At 37.1% G+C, this 27,867-nt stretch overlaps 1 protein-coding gene across 1 annotated transcript in view; it reads right to left on the bottom strand.

The window, feature by feature from the left end:
* Positions 1-27,867, bottom strand: part of eif3ha (eukaryotic translation initiation factor 3, subunit H, a) — a 77,610-nt gene that overhangs the window by 34,695 nt on the left and 15,048 nt on the right. The gene's annotated exons all lie outside the window — the stretch shown is intronic.

The following is a 27,867-nucleotide window of genomic DNA, read 5'->3' as shown; positions in this document are numbered from 1 at the left end:
TACTACTACATATTTCTACTACTACTACATATTTCACCATATTTCTACTACTACTACATATTTCTACTACTACTACATATTTCTTCTACTACATATTTCTACTATTACTACATATTTCTACTATTACTACATATTTCTACTACTACTACATATTTCTACATATTTCTACTACTACTACATATTTTTTCTACTACTACATATTTCTACATATTTCTACTACTACTACATATTTTTTCTACTACTACATATTTCTACTACTACATATTTCTACATATTTCTACTACTACTACTACTACATATTTCTCCTACTACTACATGTCTACTACTACTACATATTCTACTACTACTACATATTTCTACTACTACATATTTTTTCTACTACTACATATTTCTACATATTTCTACTACTACTACATATTTCTACTACTACATATTTCTACTACTACATATTTCTACATATTTCTACTACTACTACTACATATTTCTCCTACTACTACATGTCTACTACTACTACTACATATTCTACTACTACTACATATTTCTACTACTACTACATATTTCTTCTACATATTTCTTCTACATATTTCTTCTACTACTACATATGTCTACTACTACTACATATTTCTACTACTACTACATATTTCTACTACTACTACATATTTCTACTACTACTACATATTTCTTCTACTACTACATATGTCTACTACTACTACATATTTCTACTACTACTACATATTTCACCATATTTCTACTACTACTACATATTTCTTCTACATATTTCTTCTACTACTACATATGTCTACTACTACTACTACATATTTCTACTACTACTACATATTTCTACTACTACTACATATTTCTACTACTACTACATATTTCTTCTACATATTTCTTCTACTACTACATATGTCTACTACTACTACATATTTCTACTACTACTACATATTTCACCATATTTCTACTACTACTACATATTTCTACTACTACTACATATTTCTTCTACTACATATTTCTACTATTACTACATATTTCTACTATATATTTCTACATATTTCTACTACTACTACATATTTCTACATATTTCTACTACTACTACATATTTTTTCTACTACTACATATTTCTACTACTACATATTTCTACATATTTCTACTACTACTACATATTTTTTCTACTACTACATATTTCTACTACTACATATTTCTACTACTACATATTTCTACTACTACTACATATTTCTTCTACATATTTCTTCTACTACTACATATGTCTACTACTACTACATATTCTACTACTACTACATATTTCTACATATTTCTACTACTACATATTTCTTCTACTACATATTTCTACTACTACTTTTTATTTTAGAATGTATCATTGATATTTATTTAGAGTTATTATTGAATACATGCCATTAACATTTTAGGAATAATATCATTATTATTATTGAATATATGTCACTAATATTATATAATATATGCCATTTATATTTATTTTAGGAATTATTATTATTATTATTATTATTATTGAATAATATATATGCCATTAATATTTATTTTAGGAGTTATTAGTATAAATATGTATGGCATATATTATTCAAAGCTATATCTATTCATGTTAGGAATAACAATTATTATTATTGAATGATATGCCATTTAGATTTATTTTAGGAAATGTCATCATCGAATATATGCCATTAATATTAATACTATTAGTAATAGTAGAATTGAATACTATATGCTACTTATATTTATGTAAGGAATTAATGTAATTATTACTACTACTATTAGAATTATTATTATACAGTATACTATTTATATTAGAGTGAAAATGATAAATAATAATAAAATTGACTATCTTTGAATAATATTTTTGGGCACTATTGTTTTGGAACCTCAGCTTATGCAGAATATAAAATACTAATAAAATGTTGGTTACATATATTTTTAGTATATCTTTAATACAAAACATCCATGTTGAAAAACAACACGTACCTTCACGGCCAAAAACACAAAACTATTATTAATCAGGATCGCATTGAATCAGTCTCAAGTTGCACATCCACATCTTACATCCACAGACACAATATTTCACCAAACAAACAAAATCTCATTAAATATCAGGAGGATTAGGCCTCTATCAGTGTGTGCACGTACAAAAGACAAACTCAAGTCGAACATTGGTGTTGGCTAAATAAAGAAACACATCAGATGAGATCTCTTAACCATAATATCTCCCAGAGGAGCCTGAAACGGTTGCCGTGCGCAACTCAATCTCCCGTATGCAGGAAAGCATATGCACTGATAACTGAGTCGACAGAAAAAAGTAGTTTGGGCAAGAATCCAAAAAAACAAAAGTAAATCCTATATTAGTGCTCAAGCCTGTAGAAATTAAAGTGTAAATCTCAATGATATAAAATTAAGTAAAACCTACTCAACTTTTCTAATACTGGTGTTCCCATCATGCACTGGGGCATTAATAATTAAGTAAATCCTAAAAGTTATTTATTAAAGCACAGCCTGGTCTTGCCCTATAGAGGCGGCTTGGTGAAAGCATAATAAAGTGGAACTATTCTTCATTTCCAGTGCCACCACTACATTATTATGCAATATATGATATTTGTATTTTAGGGCGGTAGTAGTAGTAGTAAATATTTTATTTTGAGCTGTTATTGAATATATTCTTTTAATATTTGTTTTAGGATTTACCACTTTTATTATTATTAAACATTTTACAATAATAATATATTCTATCGTTTATTTTAGGAGTTAATATTAGTAGCAGTAGTATTGAATACTATAAGCTATTTATATTTATGTTAGGAATTATTATGGAATAATATATGCCATTAATAGTTATTGTAGGAATTATTACTATTGAATAATATATGGCAAATATATTTATTACAGGAATTACGGTGTTATTATTATTAATATTATTATTAAATATATGCCAGATGAAGATATTCCCGAAGATGAGCAGTTCCACCTTTCACGCGTAACGACGCACTAGCGAGACCTTTCCTTTTGCTATTAGCATCTTCGGTATCGGCGATCGGACCCAGAGCCGCGAGCGTGGAATAACCCAAGCACAAGCGTGGAGTAACCCAAGCACAAGCGTTTGCTTTGGCAGATTCAAGCGTGCCCATCGGGCCTAACAACTAAACTCATCCCGCTCGCTCCTGACAGGCGACGCTGAATATGAATGAGACCCTGAGATGTAATTTGTTCCAAAACTCTTGGTTGGCTTCCTCCGAGCGAATGCACGAGGGGACGACGTTTTAAAGGACTAAATTGAAGCCAAACAAGTGATTCAAATCTTCAAGCCCCAAAATAAACACTCTCAAGGCCCCGCTTCTAGAGGAAAGACAGCTCTGCCATAGTAAACAATCCCGACAGTGCTGTAAAGCGGATGGGCATGAGGCAATACATTCAGCCGAGATGCAATTTGCATTCCTATGGAAGCCTCACGATGACACTTCCTTGATATGAAACCCTCTAAAAATACCCCTCTTAAATGAGACCTTTACGCAATTTTTACAATAGTCACCAAATGGTGAAACATCGCAACAATCAGCAAAATTCGCTTTTACATCTACAGCAGAACATTCAATGTTTTGTGGAAAAATACCATGTAATGTGGAACGCAAATACTAAATATCAGTCGTCAGATACAAAACCTTTGCATTAAAAGGGTGAAACATTGCACCCAGGTGTGTGTGTGTGTGTAATATATATATATTAAAGCAGAAATAAACTATGGCTGTGATATATATATATATATATATCTCCACTTCAAATGCTGACTACTGTGTATGTATATGTGTGTGTGTGTAATATATATATAAAAGCAGAAATAAACTATGGCTGGGATATATATATATCCACTTCAAATGCTGACTAATGTGTATGTGTATGTATATGTGTGTGTGTGTGTGTGTGTGTGTGTGTGTGTGTGTGTGTGTGTGTGTGTGTGTGTGTGTGTGTGTGTGTGTGTGTGTGTGTGTGTGTGTCGAACAAAATCCAGTCATCCAGCATCTCCTCCTTTCCGCTTATTTTCATCACCAAAAATGTTTTTTTGGGTGGAGCGATCAAGTGACGTGTGTGTTCAAGTAAGCCAGATATGAGCAGATTCTGTGCAATGCGCTGTATTTAACATATTATTATGACTTACGAGTATTTGTGCTAAATCTGCACAGATTTGACTACACAAACTTCCCCAGCAAAGCGAGTAAACATAATAACCCACCACATTGGCTCATGATTTGAAAGCGTTACTCGCCAATGTTGATTTTTACCCGCATTTGGCGGGTGTTAATTTAAAACTCCGATCGCAATAATGAACAATGGCTTTTACACCTACAGCAGAACATTTGATGTTTTTTTGGGGCGGGAAATGATATATAATGTGGGATGCAAATGCTAAATATCACTCGTCGGTTACAAAACAAACATGCAAGGGTGCTCCCTTTGCATAAATGTCTTTTGAACAAGACGATAACTCGCTCCCTTGATCTTTAGAGAAAGCTGAAGTCTCATTTGAGCCGGGCGAGAGCAAGGAGAGCTGAGATTGCAGAGCATTGCGACCCATTGTTGTGACGACTAAGGGTTTTCACTGTGGCTGTATAATTCAAAGGCTTTTGTGCACAACTGGTACTTGAGGGTCAAACCCAACCCGCCCTGAATTACATAGAGTTGCGCCACCACAGAAAGAAACATTAATTTCATGAAACACTGGGTTCTGCTGTCAAGCCCGGAGTGAGAAACACGAGCCGAGTGGGAGGCGAGGACGTCATTACCTGGACGAACGCTGACATTTGATTTGTGCCGGAAAATTCTTCCCCTGATGAAATCCACCATTATCCCAACACGGTCCTTCTATGTAGAGTGACACAGGTAATAAGAGCCCGTGTCAGGCGGGAGAATAATTTATTGCCTTTCTTTGGACCGGATTTCTTAGTGTCAGGGCAAAGGATGAATTCAGTTTGGCAAACAGGCCCGTCAAACATAAGAGCAATAACTGGCGACTAGAATTGCACGCTTTCACATCCACCACTTCTCGGGTCATGCTCAGGCACACGTTGTAATATATCAAGGTATGGAGTTGCAAATGGATTGCTTATTATTGGCAGGCCTGATAGACTTGAGCCGTAGGCTACAAGACATGCAGTGTAATGGCAGCGCGATTTAATTCGTGACTCTTTCCCGCACATCCATTAACAGTCTGGCCATACCAAACAGAAACGCATATGAAAGTGAACATCAACGGCATGTTTTGCACCGCAGGTCCTTCTGTAATGTGTTCTCGCATGCTTCTAAATACTCACGACACGCATCTGATTTACGAGCGATTCGCAGTAGTGCAAGAACCAGCCGAGGGAAGATGTTCCGGATCATGTTAGATAGGGAGACGTTTAACACTCGAAACCTTGGAGAATTTGCATGCGTGCTCGATTAGAGGCACTAAAATAGCAATAACCTGTTTGGGTTCAATATTGATCCAAGGTATTAAAAAAAAAAGGTCTAAACAGAAAATATATGACAAATAAGATAAATGACAGTCAAAACGCCATAATTGGAAGTTAAGGAAAAAATGCATTTCATTTTCTTCAACACGTCAATGTATTATGAGTAAATTAGCCTTTTTTTTTTTACCAAACTGTTTCAGAAATTTCATTCCAACATTGATTTATTAATGCTGCTATTAAAGTTCTCAGAGAAAATCACTCACTGCACTTGACTGTGTTTTGATGTTTTATTAACATTAAAGGAATAGTTTCCCCCAAAATGAATAGTCATTTACTCCCTGAAGTTGTTTTAAACTCAAATAAGTTTCTTTCTTCAGTTGAAAATATGTTAATTTGGAGAATGTAGTAATCAGACAGTCCCCACTGAGTTTCTATAGTATATTTTTCCCCACTATGGAAGTCAATGGGGACCAGCAACTGTTTGGTTAACCACATTCTTCAAAATATAATCTTTTGTGTTCAGCACAAGACAGAAATGTATACAGGTTTGGAACAACATTAGTGTAAGTAAATAACACACTTTTCATTTTTAGGTGAACTATCCCTTTAAGGACAAGTGGCAACTTGTTTACTATTAGGCTACTGTCACTTTAAGACCGTCACTCATCTAAAATACACACAACAGATGTTCTCTTAAATGTTTGCTTTCACTTTAGACACAACCATCTGTGCTTACGTAAACATTGTGTGTATTTGAGAATATTGATGCAATAAGACTTGAAAGATAACTTAGGCCAGAATCCAGATGCTGTTTGACAGGCTTTTAGTGCCTGTGCGCTTCAAGATTATACGCTCAGAAAAGCGCATGTTAAAGCAGCGCATCAGCACGCAAATTAAACGTTTAACCGGCAAGGCTTTAAAGCACATGCAAATAGTGAACTTTCGTGAATTGCAGTGTTCAGTGAGTATAACTATCTCTGCGTTAACATGTGATGTGAATGTACGTTGAGTTGTACAGTATGTTGATTCGGAGGCGACAGAATGCACTGTGGCACAATACTACAATATTTCTTCAAAAGCAGATCATTGAGACATTTTAATTGTCCAAGATAAAAAAAGAATTGTGATATCGCACACCCAGGATAAGGTAAAAGTCCACGTCACTGTATTGAGTAAATCAGGCTCTCTTTTAAAAATCAAATTGTTTCAGAAATTAAGTTCCAATTGGAAAAGAAATTCTAGCATGAAGCCAGATATTTTATGATAACTCACTTACAATGGTATTCCATTGCAATAAAGTTTGACGTCATTGTATTGTGTGCACCGTCATGAATGGGAAACTTTCTTGCATTGAACAAGACTAAAAACCATTACGAACAGCTTCATCTACACCTCCGAATTACATAGCTGAAGATTCATGCCTCAAATAACCAGAGAGCCACAGCAACGATTAGACAAATTACAACCATATTCAGCCTGACAAGTCAAACCAGAACCTCCAAGGCTAATCATCATGGATTCCAACTTCATTTTTCCTCCCAATGAACCCTGAAAATGACCCACAACCAAACCGAAAGACAATGCCACGGCTCCTTCAGGCACAGCAGTGACAATCAAACAGATCGAGATCTGCATTATACATGCGTCTCCGCTTTCCAAAGCTGCAATTCTCCAATTTGCTACGGCTGTGCGTGATAGAACTGCAAAATAGCCAATACGAAACGCTAGCTTTAAACCAAAAAAAAGATTAAACCAGATGATCTGAAACCACAACTGTCCACGTTCAACCCACAAAGGTCAACACTGGGCCCTTTGACACACACTATTCTTCCATTTGGAGTAACAAAATGTCTCCCGTCGGGGCAATTGACTGCGTCACTGATTCTGAGAAACACAAAATCTGCCAACACCAGATGCAGTACGGAAAACTGGATTTTGGTTCATTAAGCAGAAACCATGGTGAGAATTAATACAGAGACAGCCGGCCAACAGCATTACCTCACTCTGGAGCCTTGTGGGCATTCGTCAGGGTAACGCCATATTTAATTTAACGCAAATGACACAGGCTTTTTAGACAGCAGAAAATTCTGTTGCATTCAAAGCTGTGCACGATTTAGGATTGAAGAACTGGCGCTTGCTCAATTCATCAGTGTGATGTTGAATTGAATTGGTGACAGAAAGTTAAATTAGAAACCGAACGTACTGGAAAAGGAATTTACTGAACTTCAACTCAGGTAATGCATTCTGTGAAAAAGCGTTTTCCCATCTAAGCCAACTTATTAAATGATGAAATTTTAAACTTGTATATCTGGCCTACAAACGTTCAAGACTTTTCAAACGTTTTTCAAAACTTTAAAAGACAACAACATTCAAAGTTTTTCTTGACAAACTTTCCTTTTCTAGTTCAAGGAATGTTCATTTTTCATTCTACTTTATTACATTTAAACAGCATTCAAATACACGCTGCTAACTCTGGTATTAAAAAGGAATTCTCACTATAATACCTCAGTTTTTTTTTTTAAATTAAATAAGTATGAGTCTTAAAGTCCCCCTGTGGTGATAATGTTGTTTATATGTCTTTGTGGTGTTTTTAGCATGCTTTAACACAAACCGTGTGTAAATTCATAAGTCGACAGCATTGCTGAGTATTTTTCTGCTTAAAACTGCAGTGAACCAAAGACAGTCTCAAAAACACGGTTTGAAATCGCTGGTGTTTCTGACATCACAAACTACCTTGTAACCAATCAGATCAACGTGTGATAGTCAACGAGTGGATCTCTGAGTGAGTGAGTGAGTGGAGGCGGGGCTCATTTGCATATTCATAGAACTGCGCATACTAAATGAGACAAGGGTGTCGAGTTACATTCAAGATATTTTAAGGCATAAAGAAATTTTCTTCAAGGAAAAAACTTAAGTCATTTTAGTGATCAACGATGAGTTTTAAGGGATAACATTTTCATTTATTCATTTAGCTGACGTTTTTATCCAAAGCGACTTACAATTGCTATACATGTCAGAGGTCGCACGCCTCTGGAGCAACTAGGGGTTAAGTGTCTTGCTCAGGGACACAATGGAGTCTCACAGTGGATTCGAACCCGGGTCTCTCACACCAAAGGCATGTGTCTTATCCACTGCGATAAATGGATAAAATGATTGACTACAGGGGAACTTCGAGACAACTGGTTCCATTGATTTTTGTCCTGTCTAGTCAAAAAACAAAAGGTGTGTCTTAGAAATTCCCATGTTCATTCAGGGTTAGATGAACCCACAACCAGCCTAAAAACCAATTAGTAGATTTTTTATATAACTCTTTAACTAAGACCTGAGAAATTTGGTGGATTTAAATGTGGAACGGATTCAACAGTCGGTGGGAAAGTTTAGAAAGCACATTCTTCATTGAGACGCCAGCGAGGCGGCATGGAAAACCTCAGAAAGCGAGTGAGCCGGTGAGGAGAATCCCACGGGAATAATGAGGTGCGCTTGCAAAGCAAGAGAAGCAAGAGGAGGGGCGAAGAAGCACAACAGCTTGAATGATGGGATGTATTTGTCAAATGAAGGGTTGCTTTGGTCGAATCTTGTCCCATTAGAGGCACAAGATATTGACTTGTATAAACCAGCCTGATGTTTATTTTCCCCTCTGCTTTTCCGCAGCGCTGCGTATAAGGGTGTCAGGCGCACACAGGGCTCTCTTAACTAAGATTAATTGCAGCTAATCTGCGATGCCCGGTGGAACAGAACAAAGCGTGCCTCAGATCCTATTATGCAGCCGCTTGCGAGGAGAAAATGAGCATGGGCGAGACGTGGGAGCTCGATGTGTTGTTTGCTTCCAGTCACACATGCATCTGTCAATAAGACAGCAAGAAAACACGTGCGCCTGCGTGTCACGATGACATTCCCGTCGCATTTCACGCAATCCCTATCGATGGCTGGACGAGAATGGAGAACAGAAGGAAAATGGGCGTTTGCTCTTTCCAAACACCATCCTTGTGCACATCTGCATATAGGGTTGGGTGTCGTTTCAATTTTAACGATTTCGATTCCAATAAGGCAAAAACAAAAAAAGTTGATATTCATATTTAGTCTTATTGCAAAACATTTAATTGTAGCTTAACATCATGAACAAATCAACAGGTTAAAGAACACTTACACAAGAAACGTTTGCCTGTGGTTTAAAAATACCATAGCAAAAACAACCAGCCTAACTAATATACATGTCAAGCATTATTAAAGACAATAAACACTCAGTAAGTAAAAAATTAACAAAATGCAACGGATAGATACAACTGAACAAAGATATGATAAAATAAACTGTTTAAAAATTCTCAGGTATTCAGGTTCAGAAACTAATCAAATGTAAAATAACACTGCACTTTATAAATAAAATACACATTACAAACATGCTTACAAAAGTTATTCAGTCAAAAAGAGTGAATTTTCTCTGTTTTTTGTTGTTTGATTAGTGTTATTATAGAGACGGCAGAAACAGGAATATTAGTGCTGTCACTTTAAGAGCCGCCCTGCAGAACAGAAAACATCTCACGCTTGAAAACTCATATTGACATGCTCAAAGTAATCTAAAATTTTAATTTTATAACAAGTATCCTATTTTTGACCTCCAGTATTCTAGAACCGATTTTCGATTCCCAAACCTATCTGCAAATGGCAGATGATTTCATATTACACACTTGTAAGAAAGCATGCCGGCAGCAAGCCTCCATCAGGACTACATCTACTCTAGACTCTTGAAAAGGACAAATGCAACAATGAACCACATGGTTCACCATGAACTTCATATTTCAAGCAGTCAATTAAGGGGGAATCCTCTGGGGAGGCAAAACACAATAACTGTTTTACGCAGTCGTGGCTTATGGCAGCGCTGGATGAAATATGGCCCTCCGGAGAAGCAGATTATAACAAGCATTACCCAACAGCCACACACAAGAGCTACTGTCATTGCTTTACATGCTCGTATTATCATTTTTATGTTTGGCGTCTTCAACAAAAGGAAAAAGGAAGACTAATCTGAAATGACTTGGACGGCAGGTTCGATGCTTCAAACTATTAACAATGTTCGTTAACATGCATTAATGCATTCGGTTTCATGAACTAACAAACACATTTATACAATATTTAAGGCAAGGTAATTTATACAATTGTTCTTTACTTCCCATAAATATGCTATACTGGAATAAACGTAAATGCTGTAAAAAATTTAAATTGTTAGTTTGTTATACTTAATGTTTTTGTTGGTTGAAAAACAAAACAAAATTAAAGCTGCAAGCAGCATTTAGCGGTGTTCAAGCAGTTAAGGCATTTAAAGATTTTTAACCCAACAAGCATCAAAAGACATTAAGTTTTATGTAGCAAGCATTTAACCACTGACATCATAGATGGAATCGACCATGTTTTAGCATGATTTACCATGATATACCACATTCTAGAATGACTTATGATGGTTTTGAACATTATGATATGAACATTATATGATCGTAGATGGAAAAGACCATTTACAGCTAATACAGGCAATTTACCATAGGAAATACATGGTTTTGAAAAATTAACAGTTATAGCGCCACCTATGGTCCAATCTCCATGAAACTTTGCATGCTTCTTCACCATGTTATGACACATATGCTCACCAATGTTTGTGAAGTTCTGAGTTTTTATTTATGATTTATAGGCTTTTGAGTGTATTTTGTCACACCCAATTTCTAAATGACCCTGTTATAGCAAACCAAAGGACAAAGTTCAACTTTTTTTCAATAATTATTGATTTAGAGACTCCAGAGAATTGTCCTAGACTGGTCTGTTTCCGATCGGGCAAAAAACCAGGGACTAGTTCGCAAAAGTAGGTTTTAGACAAAATTCAACATAGCGGAACAATTTTCTTGCCTAAATCAAAATTGGAGATATACATTTGTCCGTCTTGAGCCAAGGATTACAGTGGTGTAAAAAGCTTGAGGCTAGGACCGATGAGTCGATGAGTTATGAGCAATTTAGTACTTTTGGTTGCTGTAGCGCCACCTATGGGCCAATCGGGGGCATACTCTGATAGGTTGCCCCCAAACGTGTGTCCTACCATCTGGCCGATTATCAAGTCTCTGGGCCTTACGGTTTGGGCTGCACGATGCGTTTTAGGAGATTTTTTTTTTTTTTTCAAATAGCAAATACAATATGTTTTCAGCACTTTGTGCTTGAACACCTAAAAAAATAGAATTTAGTAACACTTTATTTTGATAGTCCACTTTAGACAATACTTTAACTTTAAAACTACATGCCAACCTATTCTACTAACCTAAAAGAGTTATCGGACATGTAGTTACTTAAATGTAAGGTTACACTTTAGACATTGTACTATAATCAATATTAATTTACAAATTAAGTTTTAAAATCTCCCAATGACCAGCAGAATAGATTTAATCAGAACTAAAGCCCAAATTTACTCTTCTGCCGCCTTGCAAGCACTGTCATTTCCTTCTGGAAATGCAAATCAAGTTTGTAGATTAATTATCCAAAGTGATACGATTGTGACATGTCAGTTCACAACCTTTCATAATTTGACAGATGGCGTTTAATTCTGTCGACGTGTTGGCAAAGTGCAACTTCAATCGCTCCGCTGCTGTTCAGCTGGAACGCTAATTTGGAAAATACTCGGCCTGTCACAACTTTCTCAACCACTGTTTACAAGCAATCTTTCAGTCTGCAATGATCTAACTGAAGAAAGCATTGAAAGGCTCATGTTAACCTCTCACAATTATACAAATCACAAATGTTCAATGCTACATTTTCAAAACTTATTTGGTTTATACTTGCATCTGGATTCTGGTCAAATTATGACTATCATTTTTCTTGTATAAATGCCATTTAGTTGTTCTAAAGTTGTCATTACATCAAACTTTAAGAGTTTCTTGTCAGTTCTGTAAAATGAATACTGGAGTAAATGTATTAGTTTATGAATAAATAAACTTTATTGCCTGTATCTGACCTAATCTTCCCAAACACAAGGTTAGAAATGCCTGATTTACTGAATTTTAATGATTTACAGTCATTAGGGATGACTAGATTAGTCCAAGTTAACCGAAAGTTGAATCAGACTTCAGTATATTCTGACTGAAATTGAATATTTAATGAGGAAAATAGAGGGGAGTGGCTTGTTTTTCACTTCTGGGAATTGATTGGATCTCGAAAAGTAGGCGTTTCATTCAGCTCGTTCATCAAAGAAAGAAAGAAAGCCATTCTAGAGGGGAAGTACGTTTTCAGATATAGATTAAAGAAAAATATTTTCTGGGGTGAATTAAGATGCACGGATGAGTTGTTTAACACAAGACTAGTAAATGTTCGCTAACAAAACAAACGGTACATTTTGATTTCAAGCCGTCTTTAATATTATACGTCCCTGCAAAAGCAGTTTCTACCTGTTGAATTAATATTTGTATTCACAGAAATGTCCAGGTCTAAAAATAAACTCAGATTCTAAAACCCAGGTTTGCAGTCAGAGCGACTTAAGAGTGATCAAAAAATAATAATAATACTAGAGTAAATGTATTAGTTTAAAAATATCACTTCAGTAAACTCATTGTTTCTGGCATTATTACTTTTTTATTACTGTGATTTTGTGTATGTACATTTCTGAAATACATAACTTCGTCATCTCCGATAACAGATCACATATATATACACACACACATATATACACACACACATATATATATATATATATATATATATATATATATAAAATGTGGATTCATGAATTTTCTGTAAAGCTGCTTTGAAACAATGTATATTGTGAAAAGCACTATACAAATAAATGTGAATTGACATTTTGAAGTTCAAAATGCCTGATTTAATTAATTCCTTATACAGTCATTTGGGATTAATTGATAAGGATAGTTAACAGGGTTCGTACACCTTTTCCAAGGTCAAATTCAAGCACTTTTTTAAAAGCACTTTCAAGGTCCATTTTAAAGCTTTTTCCAGCACCTTACACCAGCATAAATTACATACCAATAGTCAAAATTATTATTTAGTGTTTTTATCACATTAAAAGAGATAATGCTATAAACTGGCAAAACTGTATTTCGTAATAGCAGAAGGACCAGATATTTAAGCAAGTTTTATTTTTTTTAAATGTATCACTAAGTAGATAATGCCTATGAATAATACTTTTCATTATAATAATGTCCAAATATTGCTTCCCAGATAATATGATTTTCAGGCTGTTTTGGGACACATTCTTGATATAGACAAGGTTTGAACAAAATCTGAGATGGTGCAACAACACCTGTAATTCAATTTTAACCCAGAAGACTCTGACGGTGCACAGGGCACTGCCTGATAAATAGCCTATATTAATTGGAAAAAAATGCATTTCATTGCCAAGACATACATTTACTGGAATTGAGCAGTGTAAGTATTGCATAAGGCCATCCTCAACCTTACAGTCGGCTACTTGTATGACACTATCTGACACGATTCTGTTCAGCAATCAACGGTTATGCACTGAGCTAACGTTTGCGGGTAGTTAACGTTACAGTTACTGTGCTGTAACTTTGGCTATGTTCACTGCATATTCCACAAATGAACGTGCCATAATGGACATGCAATAGGCCTACTAACATTACATTATCACACCAAGTACTTTTAGTCACTAATGGCCCTTCAGACAGGACGCAGAATGCGCTGTGCTATGAAACCCATTTATTTCAACGGCTTGCGCCACGCGAGGACGTTTTGTTGCCGAGTCGACCAAAGCGGGGCGCAGCGTTGGCGAGCTCGAGCGCACGACGTGGTCAAAGTAAAAAATAGTTCAACTTTTGCCACTGCGCTCCGTGACGATTACCCGCGCAGCCAATAAAACTGGGCATCCAAACAAGCGCGGAAATCAAAATGAAAACTCCGCCTACTTTTGCTTTGACCGGCGTAGCGCAAATCGCTCTGTATCTGAAGGGCTACATTTTATTTCTCCATTTAATAAACAAACAAACTATTCAGTCAGATAGGTATTTGTTGTGAAAGAAATAGTTACGATTTCAAGCATTTTCAAACATTTATCCCAAATTTAAGCACTTTTCAAACCTTGAAAACACATCAAAATTCAGGCATTTTCAAGGATTTCAAGCACCCGTACGAACCCTGTGTTAAAGTCCACGTTAACTGGAAGTTGCAACCGACTTCAGTATATTGAGTGAAATTAAATATTGATTTAAAAAAAAAAAAAAAAATGGCGTTGCTTGATTAACTTGCACGAATGAATAGTTTACCACAAGCTAAAAATGTGCTCTAACAAAATAACTTTAATCAATAGATAGCTTGTTTTATTTAATGCCATGTAAGCATCTAAGGCTATTTTCATGCAAAAATTAAATTACAAAAATACAAACATCATATAAATACAATAAAACCAAGCAAACAAACACAAGTCATATTATATATTAAAATAAAATGTACATTAACATGAAAAAATCCAAAACCTTTTCAGGCATAATCTTACTAAATAAGTCCTCAAGCATTCTACTTGTATTAAACCCAGGAAAGTCCAATGAAATGTGTTTAACAGAGAGGGGATCTTATAAAACATGCATAAAGAAAGCACGAGTCAAACTTGTGACTTATACGACATCTGGTGAAGACACTCGATCAGATCTAGTATTAATAGTGATTAAAAGTCTGTTTGAAATTTCCAGATGAATTTCATATAGTTTATTATTCTTGCACGTGTTCCACTCCTCTTGCCACTTATCCAATATATACACCGATTAATAATAGTTCTCAGTCTTTAATATTATACGTCCCTGCAAAAGCAGTTTCTACCTGTTGAATTGATATTTGTATTCACAGAAATCTCAAAAACAAGAAGCTCCAACTCTAAAGCCCAGGGTTTGCTGTCAGTGCAGAGCGACTCGAGTGATAAAAGACACATCAGTGGCACTCGAGACGTGACTTCATGCATTCAAACGCTTCTCTTCATCAGACTCTGGAGTCACGATGGCGTGATTCCCAGAAGATACGCGCTCGTCACCGAGGCTGATCTTCCAGCACTTGTGATTAATTATGCTTTGAGAGAGGTGCAGAGCAATCCACTAAAACCCTGGACAGGACACATTCAGTGGTGGCATCAGGGACCATTAATAAATCAGGCCATTTAAGTAGAAGATGGGAACACTGCCAGGGTCATGATGGCGGGCCACGTCCCCTGAGAAACCAAACGGGAAATGGGCCGTGATTCCTCACTGATTAACTTACCCTTAAGGTGAACATTAGAGTTGCGGTTCAGGTGTCTTTCCCAGTGAAACCTCTAGGGGTTTACAATTAAACTTCAGGATTTTGCCAAATTTAATTAAATTGAGGTTTTTAAAGTCCCTCTGTGGTGAAAATCAAGCTTTTAATGTTGTTTATATGTCTAAGTGGTGTTTTTAATGTGCTTAAACCATGTGTAAATTCATAAGTCGAGTATTTTCTCCTTAAAACTGCAGTGAACCAAAGACAGTCTGAAAAACACGCTTTGAAATCGCTGGTGTTTCTGACGTCACAAACTACCTTTTAACCAATCAGATCAACATGTGATCGTCGACGTGTGGATCTCTGAGTGAGTGAGTGGAGGCGGGGCTCATTTGCATATTCATAGAACCGCGTATACTAAATAAGGGAAGGGTGTCGAGTTACATTCAAGATATTTTGAAGGCATGAAGACATCTTTGATCCCCAAAATGACATTTAAATGTTTTTTCCTTGAAAAGTATGAGTTATGGGATAAAATGATTGACTACAGGGGGACTTTAAGTTAATGAGTCCCTTTCGAAATGGAAATGGAAGCTTGAACTCGCAAGTAAGAAAGAAAAAAAAATGTCTTGATGTAAAAAATGTCTTAAATGGCAACCACATTAAAAGTAAAAATATAACTGAATTTGAACTGTTGAATTATTGAAAATTAATGCCACTTAAAGTGTCATACCATGGCTGGATTACCACCTGAAGCTGTGAATGAATTTTCAATAATTCAACATTTCATCATTTCCTAGTCCTACATATACCATTAAAACGGTATAAAGTTACTTTGTAATGCGTTTTAAGACTGTAAATCATACGCACAGAGAGGTTAAGAAGCTTTTTTTAAATCTAAGGATGTGATTTAAGATAGAATGTGTATTTTTTGTTTGTAATTTCACCTCTGTAAGTGTAAACACCGCACACTTCTTCCCCAAATGTGCCGAATCTGCCAAAGACGCCAATCCTAAGGTTTATAAAGGCTGCAGCTTCACTAAACTATCAGACAAGCTCCTAACAAGGACGTTTAAAAGGAAAGAAGGATTTTTTGCCTTCAGTGATAGGCTAGGACTAGCTGAGTGAACTTATATTGTCTTATGTTGTTTTCTATAAATATTCAGGTAGTGTGAGTGACCAAAAAAGCCATATTAGGTCTTGTCCACACGTTTTCGTTAGAAAACACGTATTTTTCGATCCGTTTTGTCATCCATCCACACTTAAACAGTGTTTTTATTAATGAAAACACTCTTCAAAGTGGATACATTTGGAAAACGCCATTTTGACGTTGTAGCGTGGACTGAAACCTGAGGTATTTAAAAACGATGATGTAAGTTTAGTCACATGACGCATATTGTACCAATAGATATTCATGTTTATACCGGTGTTGCGCCTGTTATGAGCTATTCACTTTAAAACGGTTGCTAAAATGTTACTTCACACACTCTTCATGTCACAGTCCTGCAAAGATGACAATTTACTCACATTTGCTGTCCTGTAGTAAAAAATCAGTGTTTTAGACCAAACATATAATGGTGAGTAAGAGCGACCTGGACGATCAAGTCAATGCTGAGATATATTGCTAAATAAAATGATCCTACCAGATAAAATGTGCGATAACTTGATTTATTTTTCCGTCTGTATATCTCAGTAAGCTTTCACGCATGAACAGTAAATATGAATTTAGCGCTTTCAGGCGTTTTCCAAGTTTCACATCCAAACTAAAACGCCTGAAAACGCTAGTGGGGACGAAGAGCGTTTTTACACGAAAACGTCGTTTTCAAATGTATTCGGATTAACGTAGACGTAGCCTTTAAGTAGTTAAAAAATCCAATGTCTGTGCCTCTAATTTAAAACCCAACAGCCAGACTTAAGTTGTTTTTGTATTTTTTCCCAATAATTCTACATATTCCATAATCGCCTATTTCCTAGTCCTACATATACCATCAACATGGCATACAATTTCTTGTACTGCATTTTAAGACTAGCGTGAATTTTCAAAAAGCTTCTTGTGATTCACAGATAAGTTCAGAACAGGAGACGGACTTTAGTTGGTCAAGTTGATTACAAAGGGGTTTGAAAACGCCTGTCGCACATGTGAACAGCACAAGCCAAATAGAAAGTGTGTTTTATTCAATGCAGAGGGTTAGATAAGCTTATCTAAGGGCCACATTGTGGGCTAATCTTAGAGAAGCGCACATGACTGGCAGTGCCCGTCCCTGTAGGGCCCGTTTAATCGATAACACCTGAAGCTCCTCGTGACGCCCCTGTGTCATCTCAACCTCGCTTCACATGAGCTCAGTGAATCTGCAGATCCCGGGAAGCTTGAGTCAGGCTCAGGGTCACTGATTTCATTGATGCGTGCAGATATTCACCCTGTAATCAAGCAAACTGCATCTTTTCTTCCCGGCGCTCACGCTGATACTAGGATGAGCTCCAGCGTAATCAATCTACTCTCTCAAACCCTGGAAAGATGTAAAGTCTGTGAAATGTGGAGCTTAGACTTCAGAAAAAGATGCTCGTCCACCTCAGGAAGTCAGAGTAAAATAATTTACACTAGCGTTTAAAAGTTTGGGGTGTTTTTGAAAGAGTCTCTTCTGCTCATCAAGGCTGTATTTATTTGATCAAAAATAGATAAAATCTCAATTATTATACATTTAAAATAGCTGTTTTCTATGTGAATATATAGTAAAGTGTAATTTATTCCTGTGAATAAAGCTGAATTTTCAGCATCATTACTCCAGTCTTCAGTGTCACATGATCCCTCAGAAATCACTATAATATGATTTGATGCTCAAGAAACATTTATGATTATTATCAGTGTTGAAAACTTTTATGCTGCTTACTTCATATTTATAACCATGATGGATTTTGGCTGGATTCTTTGATGGGTCCCACTTTCTTTAAAGTGGCTTTAAGTACTATGTACTTGCATCAAATAATAAGTACAATGTACTTATTGTTTTCATGTATTGTAAAACACTTTTACTGCTACTGAGATGTGATACGGGTAAGGTAAGGGTCAGGTGTGTGTGATACGGGTGAAGTTAGGGTCAGGTGTGTGATACGGGTGTGTGTGATACGGGTAAGGTTAGGGTCAGGTGTGTGATACGGGTAAGGTTAGGGTCAGGTGTGTGTGATACGGGTGTGTGTGTGATACGGGTGAGGTTAGGGTCAGGTGTGTGATACGGGTAAGGTTAGGGTCAGGTGTGTGATACGGGTAAGGTTAGGGTCAGGTGTGTGTGATACGGGTAAGGTTAGGATCAGGTGTGTGATACGGGTAAGGTTAGGGTCAGGTGTGTGTGATACGGGTGAGGTTAGGGTCAGTTGTGTGTGATACGGGTGAGGTTAGGGTCAGGTGTGTGTGATACGGGTGAGGTTAGGGTCAGGTGTGTATGATACGGGTGAGGTTGAGGTCAGGTGTGTGATACGGGTGAGGTTAAGGTCAGGTGTGTGTGATACGGGTGAAGTTAGGGTCAGGTGTGTGATAGGGGTGTGTGTGATACGGGTAAGGTTAGGGTCAGGTGTGTGATACGGGTAAGGTTAGGGTCAGGTGTGTGTGATACGGGTGAGGTTTGGGTCAGGTGTGTGTGATACGGGTGAGGTTAGGGTCAGGTGTGTGATACGGGTAAGGTTAGGGTCAGGTGTGTGTGATACGGGTGAGGTTTGGGTCAGGTGTGTGTGATACGGGTGTGTGTGAGATACGGGTAAGGTTAGGGTCAGGTGTGTGATACGGGTAAGGTTAGGGACAGGTGTGTGTGATACGGGTAAGGTTAGGGTCAGGTGTGTGTGATGCGGGTAAGGTTAGGGTCAGGTGTGTGTGATGCGGGTAAGGTTAGGGTCAGGTGTGTGATACGGGTAAGGTTAGGGTCAGGTGTGTGATACGGGTAAGGTTAGGGTCAGGTGTGTGTGATACGGGTGAGGTTAGGGTCAGGTGTGTGATACGGGTAAGGTTAGGGTCAGGTGTGTGTGATGCGGGTAAGGTTAGGGTCAGGTGTGTGTGATGCGGGTAAGGTTAGGGTCAGGTGTGTGATACGGGTAAGGTTAGGGTCAGGTGTGTGTGATGCGGGTAAGGTTAGGGTCAGGTGTGTGTGATGCGGGTAAGGTTAGGGTCAGGTGTGTGTGATGCGGGTAAGGTTAGGGTCAGGTGTGTGTGATGCGGGTAAGGTTAGGGTCAGGTGTGTGTGATACGGGTGAGGTTAGGGTCAGGTGTGTGATACGGGTAAGGTTAGGGTCAGGTGTGTGATACGGGTAAGGTTAGGGTCAGGTGTGTGTGATACGGGTGAGGTTAGGGTCAGGTGTGTGATACGGGTGAGGTTAGGGTCAGGTGTGTGATACGGGTAAGGTTAGGGTCAGGTGTGTGTGATACGGGTGAGGTTTGGGTCAGGTGTGTGTGATACGGGTGTGTGTGTGTGATACGGGTAAGGTTAGGGTCAGGTGTGTGTGATACGGGTGAGGTTAGGGTCAGGTGTGTGATACGGGTAAGGTTAGGGTCAGGGGTGTGTGATACGGGTAAGGTTAGGGTCAGGTGTGTGTGATACGGGTAAGGTTAGGGTCAGGTGTGTGATACGGGTAAGGTTAGGGTCAGGGGTGTGTGATACGGGTAAGGTTAGGGTCAGGTGTGTGTGATACGGGTGAGGTTTGGGTCAGGTGTGTGTGATACGGGTGTGTGTGTGTGATACGGGTAAGGTTAGGGTCAGGTGTGTGTGATACGGGTGAGGTTAGGGTCAGGTGTGTGATACGGGTAAGGTTAGGGTCAGGGGTGTGTGATACGGGTAAGGTTAGGGTCAGGTGTGTGTGATACGGGTAAGGTTAGGGTCAGGTGTGTGATACGGGTAAGGTTAGGGGGTCAGGTGTGAGATACGGGTAAGGTTAGGGTCAGGTGTGTGTGGTATGGGTCGTCAACACTACAATATGTAAAACTGCAGGAAACGAAATTAGATATGTTCTTAATTGCATTACAATGGAAGCTTGTTTACGGCACAGAATAAAAACTAAAACAGGTAACTGCGACTTTTTATTTTGCAATTCTGACTTCATAACATGCAATTGCTTGATATGAAGTCATGATATGAATACTGATAAATAAACTCACAATACTGAGATATAAACTCACAATACTGAGATGTAAACTCACAATACTGATAATAATAAAAAAATCACAATTGCCAGATGTAAACTCGCAATTGAGATATAAAAAGTCGCAATTATCTTTTAATAATGTTTTATTCTGTGGTGTAATACACTACATATATTCATTTATCCAAATTACCGAAGAATAATAGTAGAAAACTAGATTAGCTGGAGAAAAAGTGAAATGCATAGACGCACTGCTTTATTAGGTAGATAACTTCACAAAGGTAAATATTTCCACAAAAAAAACCTCAGCCTTTCAGCTTATCTTCCATTTTAAGACGACCACAATACAAAGGAAACCAAATAATGTCATTTGTTAAACTTCAGTGAATAACCAACAGTAAATCAGGAGGCGGCATAAGGAACTTTCCTTCGGCATGCACTTTAAGCTCCACTTATCCACATCCCATTACTCATCACGCGGGAAAAACACACCGTGTGCATGATGGGATTGAATGAGTGATGAGCTGCAAGTGTGATCCATGAGAAAGATCTTAACATGCAGCTCACGCTGACACCGGGCATCTTTTCTCTTTCATGTAGAGAAGTCAAAAGGACCTGTACTTCAGGATCAATACTAAAATGAAAACAACAGCAAAATAATGCAAAAACACTAGTCTAGTACGGTATCACTACAACAAAGCACTGAGTTTCTGAATGATAGACATATGTGGTCAAATTTTATCATGCAGTCGCCAGTTGACCAATAACTTAAACTACAAAAACACATGATGGATCGAATCATAAAGAGGATAATCCAATGAAAAAAACCAAAGCTATACAAACCACATAATGAGGAAAACATGGATCGGCGTGAGAACGATTTGTCCTGATGGTTGGAAAGCGGCTTATTATTTGCTTGTCATTTGTCCTTTAGGACTTCATTTTATTTTGTTGACTTTGCATGAATAAAAATTGACGTAATTTATTTTTAATTGAGAAAAGCTTAAATTAGATTAAACAATTCAAATATATATATTTGTTCTATTTAACACCATGCAATGTGGTACAATAACATGCATGTACCAACAAGGTGTGAAATACATTATTCTTCATGCAAAAATGGATTTAAAATACCACTTAAAATGAATTGACTCACAAAATGAAATGCCTTAAAATGTAGTGGACAAAGTAAATCAATGAAATAAATCAAGTAAAAGAATAACAAAAAGTTAGAACATTTATGCTTGCTTTTAATTGCACTTTATTGATTGCAACAATACTTAAATCACTGTAAAGCTGCTTTGAAACAATCTGTATTGTATATAGTGTAAATATTGAATTGAGGTAAATTCACCTTTATATAGCACTGTTCAAAAGTTGGGTTGGGTAGGTTTAAAAAATTAAAACTTTCATTCAGCAAGGATGCATTAAATTAATCAAAAGAGACAGTAAAGACATATTTATAATGTTACAAAAGATTTTGTTTCAAATGTTCTTTCTATTCATCAAAGAATCCTGAATAAAATGCATCAGTTTCCACAAGAAATCTGAAGCAGCAGCACATGATATAATCAGAATTATTGTTTTTTGATCAAATCATCATATTAGAATGATTTCTGAAGGATCATGTGACACTGAATGAGTAATGATGCTGAAAATTCAGCTTTGATCACAGGAATAAAATACACTTTATTTATTAACATAAAACGCTGTTTTAAACTAACAATATCACAGTATTATTGATCAATTTCAGAAACTTTTGAAGGCTAGATTATGAAACTATGAAATATTTGAATGCTATATGACAGTTTTAATTTAATTGTTAACTCATAATTTGTTGCAATATCATAATTAGTATGGAGAATAGTGAAATTTCACTGGGGATGTCTACTTTCCTCTTGATCTATTCGCTGCTGAAATAACAGTGCATCCCTGTGGTAAACACACAGTGCCGGAGCTCACGCCTGCTCTTATCATGGCAAGTGTATCTCGGCCTGTATTGATTCGAGCCTCGACAGCATTAGGGAGCGATATTTCATACGCCGGCTGAGAGATAAAGCACAGTCTCTGAGCAGTCGTCCTTGGGCAAGCAACACCGGTTTGGTTTCTGGTTATGCTATATCTGGGCTTGTTAGCGCTCAGCTCAGCCAAACGGTTCAACTGTGCTAACAAGCAGCATCTAACGGCAAGGTCATCCACTCAGACAAAGTGCCAAGAATGTGTGTGTGACCTCTTGATGACTCCTGACACCCAACTGATAAGGGTCCAGGAGATAGTGACACAACCACCAGTGGACCAGGCCAGCGCAGAAAACTAATACACACTTACTGCCACGGATGGGCAGTACGGCTGCAAAGCGAAAACAGCAATGATCGCAAGTTGAGATGGAAATAATTGCAGGTTAACAATACAGGCCTCCAGTCTGCGAGCAAATCGTTCTTTTTTAAGCCATATCTGATCAAACAGCACTGACGTAGAAACATTGTGCCAGTTATAGAAGTCATTGAAGGCTTTTCAATCCACAAATCACCAACATTCAGCATGGCTTTAATGTAGAAACATTAAATAACTGTATTATTAATGACTGTAACCATGGTATTGTGGCAGAAATAGTCGACTGCTTGTACATTATTCATCTCCGGGTTCGTACAACCATTACGAGTGAAATTCAAGGGTTTTCAAGCGCTTCACACTTTTCCCAGCACTTCAATTTTAATGTTCTTTTAAAATGCGATGATTTGTAAAGCTAAAGATTAAAAGATGTAGGAAAACTAACACTTAAGAAAACAAGCACTTACTATTAAAAAATATATATAACCAGTAGATGGCGGCAGAGGACCACGTATCGGCGCAGACATTTCTACTCGCTAATAAGTGGAAAAAAGTAGGAAGTCGAAGTCTCTTGGAAAAACAAAAACTTTTCTTCAAATAGGGAGTTAATTACACAAAGCAAGTAAAGAGCGCTACTTTTATAATCAGCTGTCGGTCAGTTCGGTTTGATACTATAGAACAATAAGAGTAGAATATTTGAATTTTCCTTATAATATGAGTTTTTTGCACATTACTGTTGTAAGTTAATTTTAGCTGCATCTACAATAAACAAACGTGTAATATTATCAGTAACTACACATTAATTTAAAACAATAGTAATCTAAATCCGGTTGTGGCGCCACCGTCTGTAGAACTTAATGGCACCTAAGGTCTCAAATGTTAGTCTGGAGCCCTGCTATAGTTGCCTTATAATATGCTTAAATAAAAAACAAAACAGAAAAAAACAGTAAAAGGTAGACAGGGTGGGAAATTAACTTTTTTGCCCACCAGCCACAGTGGCTGCTGGATGCCCAATTTTACCAGCCACTTGTATTATCTATCAGCCACTTTTTCTGGAATTCAAATTTATGAATGAGAACTGTGACTTTGATAACATTGACGTCCATTACAAATATGTAATTCGTTTTATCCATTTAACAATATGAGTTATGCTGCACTCAAGCGCCAATTTATGTTTTCCTCCGTGGATGCTCACGGGCGCAGGCCCTTTTTTTTAAAAAAAAAGCACTATTTAGCACAAACAGGGCTACCATAATATGTGAGCAACATGTATGTACATGTTTGTATTTTTGAGAGAATTTTATGCATGGTTATTTTACAGTTTAGTTTTTAATATTAGTTAAGTCTGTATGACCATAAATGGAGTATTTAAATATACTTTGTTGCTATTTGAAAAAAAATCCAGCAAAACGCGCCAGCGCGTTTGTCGACCCCAGAGGCTTAACTCGATAATAAAGCCGTAAAGTAGGCTATCTTTCAACTCAGGACAGCACCACTTCTCACAAATACAGATAGGATTGGAGATGAAAAGTTTAACTGAGACATAATCGAGCTCCGGAGCACCCACGGTATCGGCTCCTATCCTCGCGGCTGCTAAAACTATCGCTAAACTAAAAAAACGATAGCTATCTAGCAATCACAAAACACTACTTCAAGTTAGTAATTTACTTGCACATCCAAACGTAGTCCCGAAACGGTCTGCCCTTTTTGCCGATCGCATGGACGTTTCTGAATAGAATTGGTCATATTCATTATTGACTCTATTTTAAGGTTAGTTGTTCCTCTAATGAAGGAATTGTTTGCATTTTCGGACGACGCATAGGTTCGACAGTAAGTACAGTGCATGGACTGTTCGACGGGAAGGTAGGCTAACCATTCCCTCGTTTTCCCTTCGTCATCAATGCGCCACTTGTTCGAAAAGTACCTTGACTTTTTTATTTACTTCGCCCTCAATAGTTTGTACATTCATATACTGCTGACTCCGCGGCGGGCCTCTTAACACCGGGTATACGTCGCCACATTTTTTAAATTTTCCTTTCGTCTGTTAGGCTACCTCAGCTCAGCTATACGTGTCACGGTCCGTTCAGCGCAGTGTCCGTGCGCTGTGTCTGTGACGCACAGCGCTGAAAACCAATCAAATTAGTTACTCGACAAACGTGCATTATTTTTACTTAGCAACAGCATTCTTTGACAAAAGATGTCCAATCCGTTACAAGAAATGTTTTAAATAGTAACCAATAAAAATATGTTTTACAATCTACCCGCCACTTTGAAAAAGTACCAGCCATTGGCTGGTGGCGGGTGCTAATTTCCCACCCTGAAGGTAGATGCACAATTAATTAAAATAACCAAGATTATTGATAACCAAGAAATTGCAGCTGCTGTGATTGTCAGTTTTATTTTATATAACGGTTGAACATTATCACCGATCATAGAGATGTCTATTATATGCATTCTATTTGAGTTAGTAATGGAAATTGATTAATCTCCGTGACTCGTTCTTTTTCAGTCCGTTTACCAAAAAGATTCATTCCGATTCGTTCACCGATTCGTTCAGTGATACTGGTGTTACATATTTACACCAGTAGGGGGCAACAAATAAGAGTCTTGTTTTATAAGAGCGTCATTGCAATAATACTAAACATTTTTCACCAAATAACAAAAAAGTTGAACTTATTTTCCATCTTATTTTTTAGTTTTTAATCAAGCTATACTAAAAAAAAAAATCTCTCGAACAAAAGAAATGATTCAGAGAAGCTGGGCGATAAAACCCAATGAAACGCTCCTTACGCTACAGTCGGTCTTCAATACAGGCAGGAGAAACCACCAAAGAAGAAACACTTCAAGAGCAGGGACGAGAAATATGAGTCAGTGTATGAAAGTGAATGAGAGATTCATTTGTGAACGACACCGCACTAATTTGAGTGCCAATCAGAAATGACAAGCAGCGAGTTACAAGCAGCCTGACCCACAGATACAGGGCTTGACATTAACTTTTTGAGGCACTTGTCCTTCGGACAAGTAAATTTATGTTTCACTTGTCCATGCACAAAAGTCACTTGTCCGGGTAAAGATTTATAATTTTATCTAGGGCTGCACGATTTGGGGAAAATGTCATATTCCTATTATTGAGATCAATATTGCGGTTGTGATATGCGATTGCGATATAATAAACAAATGGTTTCATGAGTCAACTTGTTTGGTTCTAAACCAAATGCACACACAGATTAGTGATAATTCTGAAATTAGCAATAACAACTAAATGATTGATAACACCTATAATGATCAATAAGCCATTGATGTTTGGATAAAAATGAACTGTCTAACAGGTAGGACATATACAGAAATTGAATAAAGTTATCAAACAGTCTGCGCAGCATAAATTATAAATTATATATAGACTACTCCTTATTAAAGCTACACAAGTTCTTTAGTCAAGAGCAGTGAGTAATTTTCTCTGTTCCCTTTGTTCTTTCATTAACTTTACTGACAGAACACTTTATTGGTAGCTGGCCCTTTAAGAGCAGCCGCTGTGGACAGAGACGCGGATCTCACACGCGCCTCATTCTCTCACGAGTCACAACTCTTTATGTCCATCATAAGACTGCTCTTGTGTTATGAAGATACTCGACAAATGACATTTTGGCTTAATTGTGTGTGTTGATGTTCGTTCAAGCGCGAAAGAGAACTGTATTCTGGCGCGCGGTCTGTGCATGCGCATCATACTGGTGCGCGTCTTTCTGCGAGTCACATTCAGGACATTCACAGGCCATTCACATTCAGGACATGTCTTCGTTTCAAATCTGTAAAATTAAATCTGTAAAATAGACGTAACGAGTGGCACATAACGTGAAGTAACATGGCATTTTATTTTGTTTGAAATTTAACTTGTCCGGTCGGACAACTAATTTTCTCTTCTACTTGTCCTACAAAAAATCCACTTGTCCCGGACAAGCGGACAAGCCTTAATGTCGAGCCCTGAGATACGTGATGCACGTACGATACAATTATACATCAATATTAGAATTTTTTGATTCAAAATCACTGGAATTAGTTTGGATGTCGTGGCAAATGCAATGAAGTGTGTAATGCAAGCAATGAAACAAAGCTAGAATGCTCACTTTATATCCAGCATGATGAAGACTATATGCAATTGTTTAGACCAGGAGTTTCCAAATATTTTTATCACAAGGATTTTCTTTGCAAGGGATCAAAAAGTCCCTAAAAATCCCTTCCTAAAAATCCAAATTACACAAAATTAAATAAGTTAAAAATGTTCTAAAGGTATCAAAGTCAAAAAATAAAATGACTAAAAATTCTCTGGGAAAGATTTATTCAGCACATTTTCTCCATGAACTTACTGATAAAAACAATGATAAAAAAAAAAATGTACTTTATTTTAAGGTGTTGTAGTTACATTGTACTTACTGAAAAAGTACTGAGTAACATTAATTAGCTGCATGTACTTACTACAGAGTTAGGGTTAATTACTTGTAATTATGCATAATTTACTGTTATTAGTATAGTAAGTACATGTAGTAATGTGTAACTGTCACTTTAAAATAGTGTTACCAAAAAATAAAATAAACATTATTATGACCTTCACTTGCGGCCCCAGTTTGAGGAGCCCTGGTTTAGACAGCTTTATTTATTATAATGGGAATATTTGTGAGAATCAAACAGTTAAACTGTAAATTCTCAGTGACGGCTTCAGTAATTACAACCG

The sequence above is a fragment of the Siphateles boraxobius genome, unplaced genomic scaffold (assembly GCF_051911475.1).
Source record: "Siphateles boraxobius isolate OS27281-9 unplaced genomic scaffold, OSU_SipBor_1 137, whole genome shotgun sequence".
Classification (NCBI taxonomy): Eukaryota; Metazoa; Chordata; class Actinopteri; order Cypriniformes; family Leuciscidae; genus Siphateles; species Siphateles boraxobius.
Note: the sequence above shows the minus strand (reverse complement) of the source record. Positions and strands in the feature narration are given on the sequence as shown.